Source organism: Heterodontus francisci, unplaced genomic scaffold, assembly GCF_036365525.1.
Source record: "Heterodontus francisci isolate sHetFra1 unplaced genomic scaffold, sHetFra1.hap1 HAP1_SCAFFOLD_59, whole genome shotgun sequence".
NCBI classification, from domain to species: domain Eukaryota; kingdom Metazoa; phylum Chordata; class Chondrichthyes; order Heterodontiformes; family Heterodontidae; genus Heterodontus; species Heterodontus francisci.
Window position 1 is genome coordinate 8304929 of NW_027140758.1, and position 8721 is coordinate 8313649.

At 43.4% G+C, this 8721-nt stretch overlaps 1 non-coding gene across 1 annotated transcript; it reads right to left on the reverse strand.

The window, feature by feature from the left end:
- Nucleotides 1-331: 331 nt before the first annotated feature.
- Nucleotides 332-405, reverse strand: trnap-agg (transfer RNA proline (anticodon AGG)). Its single transcript has one exon. It is a non-coding gene; the product is annotated as a tRNA-Pro (tRNA).
- Between the last annotated feature and the right edge of the window lie 8316 nt (nucleotides 406-8721).

Below are 8721 nucleotides of genomic sequence, written 5' to 3' on the forward strand. Positions count from 1 at the left end.
CCAGTCTCGGTTAAAAGCAACACATAACGACACAAACACTCTGAAATATACAACGCAGTCACACTTTCCTTCAGTGAGATTAATGTCGAGCTGTTTTCCAGATTGAATGTAACCGTGAACAAATTTGTATCAAAGAAGTTGCCTTTGGCGTATCAGCACTGAATTTCTGGACAAGGAGGAACAGCCATTCCCAACTCACATCCTTCACAAAGGCTGTTTTCTCCTGTGACTGAAATTCATCATGTAATTTGAATTCCAAGTTCAAGTTCACAAAACAGAGATATAAATGATTGATAAGGAAACTTCTAAAGCATATCACAAATGTGAAATAAGGCTCTGCTGGGAGTTGAACCCAGTCTCTTCTGTTTCCTATACAGGTGCTTTAACCAACTAAGCTACAGAGCCAGATCACAAATGATTGCGTAGTTGAAATCAGAGGAGGATCTGTTTATTCTCATCACACTTCTCCACTGGTCACAACATATTTTAACTTTTCCTACTTACTGATACAGTCATATACTCTATTTTTCCCAAAACTGAGAATGGAGGTGGAGGGGCGACATGATAGAGGTTGACAAAGTTATGAGTGGCAGCGACAGAGTGGATAGTCAGAAGCTTTTTCACAGGGTGGCAGAGTCAGTTACGAGGGGACATAGGTTTAAGGCGAGAGTGGCACAGTTTAGAGGGGATATGCGAGCCAAGTTCTTTACACAGAGGGTGGTGAGTGCCTGGAACTTGCTGCCGGGGAAGGTGGTGGAAGCAGGGAAGATAGCGATGTTTAAGAGGCATCTTGACAAATACATGAATAGGATGGGAAGAGAGGGATACGGTCCCCTGAAGTGCAGAAGGTTTTAGTTTAGACAGGCATCAAGATCGGCGCGGGCTTGGAGGGCCGAATGGCCTGTTCCTGTGCTGTACTGATCTTTGTTTATAGATGTGGTCACCCCACAGCTTAAGTGTATGCAGGGAGAGAGGGAATGGGTGACCACCAGGCAGTCAAAAAGAATCAGGCAGGTAGTGCAGGACACCCCGAGTGCGTCTCACTCTCCAGCAGGTATTCAGTTCTGAATACAGAGGACAATGATGCTTCACCTGGGGAGTGCAGCCGGAGCCAAGTCCATGACACCATGGTTGACTCAGCTGCAAAGGGGAGTACAGGGAAGACTGGAAAAGCCATAGTGATAGGTGATTCAATCGTCAAGGGAACAATCAGGTGTTTCTATGGCCAGAGACGTGAATCCAGGAATGGAGTGTTGGCTCCCTGGTGCCAGGGTCAAGGATGTCATTGAGCAGTTACAGAGCATCCTGAAGGGGGAGGGTGAACAGCCAGCAGTGGTAGTCCACATCAGAACCAACAACATAGGTAGATATAAGGATGTTGTGCTGCAGTCAGAACTTAGGGAGTGAGGTAAGAAATTAGCAAGCAGGACATCAAAAGTAATAATCTCCGGATTACTCCCAGTGTCACGTGCAAGTGAGTACAGGAATAGATGGATAAGACAGATGAATGCACAGGAATAGATGGATAAGACAGATGAACGTGTGGCTGGAAAAATGGTGCTGGAGGGAGGACTTTAGATTTTTGGGACAGGTTGGACGGGTTGCACCTGAACCGAGCCAGGACGGAGTTCCTTGCAGGATGTTTTGCTCGTGCTGTTGGGAAGGGTTTAAGCTAGTTTGGCAGGGAGATGGGGACTGGAAGGTAGAGTCAGATGGGACAAAATCAGAAATAAAAATGGCAGGCAGAAAATTAATGGAGTCTGGAAGGGAGAGGAAATACTGATTAGACAATTCAAAACAAAAAATGTTGGCAGTGCTCAAGGATATCTAAATCAATGCAAGGAGTATAGCAAATGAAGCAGATGAGCTCAGGGCACAGTTAGACACATGGCAGTATGATATCATAGCTATTACAGAAACATGGCTAAAGGAGGGACAGGCATGGCAGCTCAATTTTCCTGGTTACAGGGTTTTCAGACGTGAGAGGGAAGGGGATAAAAAAGGAGGGGGAGTGGCAATTTTGGTCAAAGAAACTATTACAGCTGTGAGGAGGGATGATATGTTGGAAGGTGTATCAAATGAGACCGTATAGATTGAGCTGAGGAACAAAAAAGAGGCAATCACACTGCTGGGAGTGTACTATAGACCCCTAAACAGTCAGAGGGAGATGGAAGAGCAGATATGTAGGCAAATCGCTGAGAAGTGCAAGAACAATAGGGCAGTAACAGTGGGGGATTTGTACCACCCAAACATTAACTGGGATACTTTTTGTGTAGAGGGAATTGAGGGAGCAGAATTCTTGAGGTGCATTCAGGAGTACTTTTTTAGCCAATATGTAGCAAGTCCAACAAGAGAGGGTGAAGTTTTAGACTTAGTTTTAGGAAATGAAGAGGGGCAGGTGGAAGGAGTGGCAGTGGGACAGCATTTTGGTGGTAGTGATCATAATTCAGTCAGTTTTAATATAATTATGGAAAGGACAAGGACAGAACAGGAGTTAGAGTTCTCAGTTGGGGCAAGACCAACTTTACTAAGCTGGAGAGTGATTTACCGAAAGTGGACTGGAAACAGGTACTTGACGGTAAATCAGTGTCACAGCAGTGGGAAGAATTCAAAGGGGAGATTCAAGGGGTTCGGAGTCAACATGTTCCCACAAAGAAAAAGGGTGGGAAGGCCAAATCTAGAGCCCCATGGATGTCAAGGAGTTTACGGGTATAATAAGGCAGTAAAGGAAAGTTTATGCCCAACACAGAGAACTGAATACTACAGAAAGCCGAGAGGAGTATAGAATGTGGAGGGGGGAAATCAACATTGAAATTAGGAAAGTTAAGCGAGAGCATTAAAGAATATTGGCAATCAAAATCATGGTGAACCCAAAGATGTTTTATCAATACATTGAGAGTAAAAGGATAAATAAGGAAAGAGTAGGGCACAGAAAAGACCAAAAAGGTAACCTATGTGTAGAGCAGAAGATGCTGACATTGTTCTGAATAAATGCTTTGCATCTGTCTTCACAAAAGAGGGGGAAGATGCATATATTGTAGATAAGGAAGAGGGGTGTGAAGTATGGATGTGATTCATACAGAGGGAGAGAGGACATATTAATGGGATTAGTGTATATGAAAGTTGATAAATCACGAGCGCCGGATGGAATGCACCTCAGGCTGTTAAAAAGAAGCAAGAGAGGAAATAGCAGAAGAGCTGATCATCATTTTCCAGACCTCACTGGATACAGGTGTGGTGATGGAGGATTGGAGGACTGCTAACGTTGTACCTTTGTTTAAAAAGGGAGTGAGGGAGACCAAATAATTACAGGCCAGTCAGGCTAACATCAGTATTGGGCAAATTATTGGAATCTATTCTGAGAGACAGAATAAAATGTTACTTCGAAAGGCACAGATTAATCAAGGATAGTCAGCATGGATTTGTTAAGGGAAGATCTTGTCTGCCCAACTTGATCGAAATTTTGAAGAATTAAGAAGGAAGATAGATGAGGGTAGTGCAGTTGATGTAGTCTACATGGATGTAAATGTAGGGGGTATGAGTTTGCAGATGGCACAAAGATTGGCTGTGTGGTAAATAGCAAGGAGGATAGCTGCAGGCTGCAGGAAGATCTTCATGGTCTGGTCAGATGGGCAGAAAAATGGCAAATAGAATTCAATTCAGAAGTGTGAGTTGCTGCATTTGGGGAGGTCAAACAAGGCAAAGGAATACACAATTAATGGGAGAGTACTGAGAGGTGTAGAGGAAGTGAGGGACCTTGGAGTAAATGCCCACAGATCCCTGAAGGTAGCAGGACAGGTCGATAAGGTGGTAAGAAGGCATATGGAATCCTTTCCTTTATTAGCCGAGGTATAGATTTAAGAGCAGGGAGGTTATGCTGGAACTGTATAAATCATTAGTCAGGCCACAATGAATACTGTATGCAGTTCTGATCACCTTATTACAGAAAGGATGTAATTGCACTAGAGAGGGTACAGAGGAGATTCACGAGAATGTTGCCGGGATTGGAAAAATGCAGCTATGAGGAAAGACTGGATAGGCTGAGGCTGTTCTCCTTGGCACAGAGAAGGCTGAGGAGAAATCTCATTGAAACATACAACATTTTGAGGTGCCTGGATAGAGTTGAAGTGAAGGGCCTATTTACCTTAGCAGAGAGGTCAGTGACGAGGGGAAATAGATTTAAAGTGATTGGTAGAAAGATTACGGGGGAGATGAGGAAAAGTTTTTTTCAGCCAGAGGGTGGTGGGGTCTGGAACTCACTGCCTCAACTCATTCAAAAGAAGTTTGGATATACATTCAAGTGCTGTAATCTGCAGGGCTACAGACCAAATGCTAGAAGGTGGAATTAGAATGGGTGGAAAGTTTTTCATCTGGCACAGACACGATGGGCCAAGTGGCCTCTTTCTGTGCCTTAAACTTTCTTTGATTCTATGATACTATAATTACCCAGCTGTTGTAATGGAAATTGAACTTGTTTCTCTGGACCATTAGTGGAGGCTTCAGGATTACTCGTCCTGTAATGTCACCACAAAACCACCATACCGCTGTATGAGATTTTTTACTGGTTTGTTCTGTGGATTTCAGTCTACACAAATGGAATTGATAATCTATTTCACTCTGATAATGTTTGAGATGTTTTTGGCTGGTAAATAATGTGTATCTCAGTCGACTGTATTTTTAAATTCCGCAGTCTGGGTGAGTTCAGGCATCTAATTTACATCACAGTTTGCACTTTCTATCAGCATTACTTAATCTAATACTGATTTATTTTTGGACTGGCAATGTTTAGATCAATCTACACTCATGGAATTGATACTGTATTTCAGTTTGATATTGTATGAGTTTTTAGAATGGTATATAATATTTAGATCAATCTACACTAATGGAATTGATTCTGTATCTTTCCATTTCACAGTGTGGGTGAGTTCTGAACTGGTATCTAATTTGTGTCTCAGGTTACAATATCTTTCAGCACCTTAGAAACTTTCACTGTAATGAATGTTGGACTTGTATGTAACTTGTATCTCAGGGGACACTATGGGGATGTTTAAACATCCTTTATCATGAATGGATGTGAGCTTTGAGTATGGTATTTAATTTAAATCTCAGGGTACAGCATTACAAGAGATTCTGTGCCATTCAATCAATACCGTGTGCCAATTCTATCTGATATTTAATTGATAGCGAAGTCTGCATTATATTTAGATTGACACATTGTATTTCAATCTGTTAATGAGGGTGACTTTGACCTGGGATTGATGTATCTGACTGTCAATGGGACTGAATTGGGCTGAAATGGAAACAACTTATTTTTCTCCTGCTTTGTTTGATTGTTGGATTGAAAATGTGTCTCTGGAACTCGGGATCAATGTGGGCCTGACTACTTCTGCAGTCTGAGACTAGGGAACTGATGAACTGTCTATCCCTCTGTACTCTGAGTGATAATGTACCTACTGTGTGTGAGAGGAGCTGGCTGCACTGTTCCTTGTGCCTCGAGTGCAGCAACCATCACATTCATCACGATTCCTTCAAGTATTTGCCTGCATGAAGAAAAAATATGTCTTAACTCAAGAACAGGGGAGGTGCAAAATATCAAAGAGGTGAATTTAATTTCGCAATTAATAATCATTAAAAACACGCACAAATGAAAACCAGTGTCAGTATCTGTCTCCACTGAAGTACTGAAGCTCCCAGCTCCTGCATCACAAGTATTCTGGGCAGATCCATCTAGACAAAACACTGCACTGGGATCGTCCCAACTTCTCTATGCTCTACACATATTTCCAGCCACCCTGCTTCATATGCACAAATAAACAAAAATAAAGCCCATTCTGTATATCCCTCAATTCCTTTCTTCCCATACAGTTGTTCCACCTCCCCTTAAATGCATCAATACTATTCGCCTCGACCTCTCCCTGTGGTTGCAAATTCCAGATTCTAACCACTCACTACGTAAATACATTTTTCATGAATTCCTCATTGGTTTTATGAATGTCGATTTTATATTTTTGGCTCGTTTCAGACACCACAAGTGGAAACGTGTCTCTGTGCATTCTATAAAAGCCCTTCACTATTTCCTCACTTTTTTCATTTGTTAGTGTGATGTAGGCATCATTGGCTATGCCAGCATTTATTGCCCATTCCAAATTGCCCTTGACAAAGTGGTGGTGAGCTGCCTTCTTAAGCCGCTGCAGTCCTTGAGCTGCAGGAATTCCAGCAGTGCTGTTTGGAAGGGAGTTCCAGGATTTTTACCCAGCGACAGTGAAGGAATGGTGATATAGTTCCAAGTCAGGATGGTGTGTGGCTTGGAGGGGAACTTGCAGGTGGTAGTGTTCCCATGCATCTGCTGCCCTTGTCCTTGTTGGTGGTGGAGGTTCTGGGTTTGGAAGGTACTGTCGAAGAAGCCTTGGTGTGATGCTGCAGTGCATCTTTTAGCTGGTACGCACTGCTGCCACTGTGCATCAGTGGTGAATGGAGTGAATATTGAAGGTGGTGGATGTGGGCAATCAAACAGGCTACTTGAGTGTTGTTGGAGCTGCCTTCATCCAGGCAAGTGGACAGTATTCCATCACAATCCTGACTTGTGTCTTGTGAATGGTGGACGGATGTGGGGAAACAGGAGGTCAGTTAATCGCCGCAGAATTCGTAGCCTCTGACCTGCTCTTGCAGTCACAGCATTTATCTGGCTGGTCCAGTTCAGTTTCTGATCTATGGTAACCAATGGTCAATGTTAATGGTGGGGGATTCAGTGATGGTAATGCCATTGAACATCACGGGGAGATGATTAGATTCTTTCTTGTTTGAGATGGTCATTGCCTGGCACTTATCTGATGCCAATGTTACTTGCCACTTATCAACCCAAGCCTGGACGTTGTCCAGGTCTTGCTGCATCTGGACACGGGCTGCTTCAGTATCTGAGGAGTCATGAATGGTGCTGAACATTGTGCAATCATCAGAAAACATCCACACTTCTGGCCTTGTGATGGAGGGAAGGTCATTGATGAAGCTGCTGAAGATGGTTGGGCCTAGAACACCTCTCTGCGGAATTCCAGCTGTAATGGCCGGAGACTGAGATGATTAACCTGAACAACCACAGCCATCTTCCTTAGTGCCAGGTATGACTGCAAACAGCAGAGCATTTTGCCCTGATTTCTATTTACACTGGTTTTGCTAGGGATGCCTTGTTGCCATGCAGGTCAATGGCTGCCTTGATGTCAAGGGCAGTCACTCTCACCTCACAGAGCCCCATCTCTGGGCAAAAAGTCTCACTTCTCAAGGGGTGTCTCGAGAAGACACAGTGGCGCAGTGGTTAGCACCGCAGCCTCACAGCTCCAGAGACCCCGATTCGATTCTGGGTACTGCCTGTGTGGAGTTTGCAAGTTCTCCCTGTGTCTGTGTGGGTTTTCCCCGGGTGCTCCGGTTTCCTCCCACAGCCAAAGACTTTCAGGTGATAAGTAAATTGGTCATTGTACATTGCCCCAAGTGCAGGTAGGTGATAGGGAATAAGGGGTTACTGTCGGGTTAGTATAAATGGGTGGTTGTTGGTCGGCACAGACACGGTGGGCCGAAGAGCCTGTTTCAGTGCTGTATCTCAAAATAAATAAAAAAATGCAATGTTTCTTTAACTCTAAAATAAAATCAAAAGTCTGTAGATGCTGGAAATCTGAAATAAACAAAAATGCTGGAAATACTCAGCAGTTTAGGCAGCATTTGTGGAGGGAGAAACACAATTAACATTTCAGGTCTGTGTCCTTTCATTTTACAATATGTTTTATGTCCTGGTAGATAACAGTGCATTCAGTTTGCAGTAATGGAATTAATACTGTGTCTTCCAGCCTGACTATTTGTGAGATTTGTGGAGTGGTGTGTAACATGTAGCTCAGTCTGCAGTCTGGTTACATTATTGAGATTAATTCTGTACTTTACAATCGGGTACTGTTTGTCTGTTCTATCTGACATTGAATTTGTAGTTCAGGCTGCTGTCTTGTGAGAGTGACACAGTGCCTTGCAATCTGACAGTGGATGTGATTTTGGACTGGGATTGATGTATCTACCTGTCAGTGGGACAGAGTTGGGGTGAAATGGAAACAACTTCAGTCTGTCATGCTCTGTGTGACTGTTGGATTGACTGTTAGTCTCTGGAACTTGGGATCAGTGCCAGTCTGACTAGTACTGCTGGCAGTGATTGTGGAACTGATGTCTCTTTTTTCTCTGAATGATACTGTACTTACTGTGTGTGAGAAGCCGGCTGCATATATATCTGCTTCCTTCAAGTATTTGCCTGTAGAAAGAAAAAGTATTTATTCTAATTCAGGAAGAGGTGTGGTGGAAGTTACAAGAGAGACCAAAATAATAATTCAATGAATAATCATTGTGAACAATCACAAAGGAAACCCAGCAATACAAACAGTCAGTGTCTGATTCCACTGCAGTCCTTCAGCCCCCAGCTACTGCATACCAGAGGCTTTGGCCGTTTTACAACAATTAAATGACATCCAGAAACAATCCACTGGGCCATGAATGGGACTGACCGACGGAGCAGGGACTTCTGCACAGGTCAGATTTCCAGTTCTCGCTCCATGTCTAACCGTTCAAGCGAAACCAAACAGCCGCTGTTTAAAATTTATCCTTCACACTTCTCACCTGGTGCCTATAATAGATTCTCTTTGTGTAACTCCCCACATTCTGACTGTCCGTTTCTGGTTCCACACTTCACTGTCC